We start from the raw sequence: 2,545 nt of genomic DNA on the forward strand, positions 1-2,545 counted from the left end.
GGTTTCCAAACGGAAAGGGAAGAGGAGTGTGAGGCTTCGGTGGGTGCTTTGCTCCAGCCGACAGAAGATGAGAGGATAGGGACCGGGTAGCAGCAGTTGTCGGTCAGGAAGAGCATCACCGGTGCTCGATTAGAAGAAATCGGGAAAACAGGAGCGACATCAGGGTTGTCGTCTATTGCCTTGCCGGGGATGGTTGTTCCTCTTTCGATTCTTGTAGTGGATGCGAAGGGGGTTGTTTCAGTAGCTCCCTTGTTCTTTCTTCTTCAAAAAATGGATGCTTGGGTTTGATATTTGGCTGGGAAGATAGTAAGAATAACAGATGGGAAGCAGTCGGTGTTTGATCACGATTTTCCCTCGACACTTGGAGCTCGACAAGGGCTATTGACCGCCGGGAAAGATGACCACGACCTATGGTAGTCGAAGGAGGATTTGGGGATCACCTGATAATGAGAAAGGAAGCAGAAGGGAGGTCGGTGATTCTCAAAAGCGAGACATACAAATCCAGTTCTTTCCTCAACAGAAGATACAACGAATTAACCCGTCTGCCCACCGGCGTAATCAATTTGCCCTTCAAACAAACTCTATTCTTCTTAATCGAAGCCATAACATCATCGGGTATCGTGTTCATGTCGCCATGAACTTCAAATTTCTCGAAGGTAACGGACGCACGCATTGCCTCGAAGACCTGGTCAACGGCGTCGGTCACCAAAGGGTTGATCCCATCGCCAAAGATTAGAGTAACGAGTCTTGGAATACCCTCTCCGGTAATAGGGTTAACTGGTATTATGTTAATTAAGAGAGAGAGAGAGAGAGAGAGAGAGAGTTAATATTAAATAATTATTATTTTTCTTTTTTTTTTTAAATAAAAAACAAGACAAAACTTCATAAATGGTCCCTGTGGTAGTAAAAAGACAGAAATACCCTTCACTTAACGCCCAAAAGCTAACGGCGTTAGTGAAAAGGACCATTTGTTAAAAGTTTTGATACCACAGGGACCATCTGTGAGGTTTTTTGAACTTAGGGACTAAACTTGATATTTTCGGAAACCACAGGGACCATTTTTGAAGTTTTGTCTAACTTTTATTATACGTAAAAGACAAAACTGCACAAATGGTCCCTGTGGTTAGCTCAAAATTGTCACTTTGGTCCAAAAATGTTTGGACTAGCACCAGAGGTCCAAACTTTTCATTTTGTTGCGAATTTGGTCCGATTTTGTTTGAATTTTTTTATAAAGACGATTTTGCCCCTGATTATTTAATATTTTAATTTTCTTTTATTACAACAATTAAATAGAATTAAAAATAAAAGAAAAAAGAAAATACTATCCCTCTCTCTCTTTCTCTCTCTCTCTCTCTCTCTCTCTCTCTCTATCTCTCACCCATCTTCTTATTCTTCCTCAAGAACGCTGAAGAATATCTTCTGCCACCACCACCATTCGACCGTCGTCCTCCGCAACCATTGTTTGACCACCATCCACCACAACCACAATTTGCCATATCCATCTCCACCTAAATGAAATCAGATGAACAGACACACAAAATCAGATCAGACGAACACACACACACATAAAAATGAAATTTGATGAGCAAACACAGATCAACACAAACATCCATCGATTTTTCAACAGATACAACACAAACACACACACATACAGATTAAACACACACAAACTCGAACAAGACCAACAAGAGATTAAACACACATACACACAAACACCACAATAGATCTGAATAGTTAGGGTTTCAAAAAACTAGAAGGAGAACAGTCGAATTCAGCGCCAAACCTTCATCGGTGTAAGATCTGAGAAGGGTTCGTAAAGAGGTGGTGGTCGCCACACCTCAGTCGATTAGGTTGAGTCCAGCGTCGCCATTACTAGAGTTTCAGCTCGCCACCATTACAAAGCCTAACCTGTTACAGATTCGTTTCAGAGATGGTGGCGACAAGGAGAAACACGATGGTTGGATAGATCTACATTAAGAACGGCGACGGGGAGGGAACAAGTCTAAACCCTAGCCATTGCCGCCTTCGACCCCCTACTAGATCTTGATTCGTTATGGTTGTTAACGATGACCGGGTCGTAGAGTTTCATGCTAGGGCTTCTTTTAACAGGAGGAAGAGGAGGAGATCGTCGTCTAAGGATGAGATCAGAGACCCATTACTCGATCTGATTTCTTCTTCTTGAATGTGTTCATTAGAAAACCCTTCATCAGATCTGATTTCATGTATGTTTTCTTGAGCGTGCGTGTTTGAAGAATAAACTTAAAAAATGTGGAGTGTTTGTGTATGTGTTCATGAATATGAATATGTGTTCCTGAGTTTCAATGTGTGTTCTTAAGTGTTTTGTATTTGCAGAGAGAGAGAGAGAGAGGTAATTTTTAATTAATTTTTTTAAGAGAGAGAGTGGGGGGTAAATTTTTATTAATTTTTTAATCATAAAAATATATATATAAATAAATAAACTGAAAAAACAAAAAAGAAGGGTAAAATCGTCATTTCAAAAAAGTTTAAAGTAAATTGGACCAAACTCGCAATAAAATGAAAACTT

This window comes from Lactuca serriola, chromosome 2, assembly GCF_051521515.1.
Source record: "Lactuca serriola cultivar US96UC23 chromosome 2, Lser_US96UC23_V15, whole genome shotgun sequence".
Taxonomy (NCBI): Eukaryota; Viridiplantae; Streptophyta; class Magnoliopsida; order Asterales; family Asteraceae; genus Lactuca; species Lactuca serriola.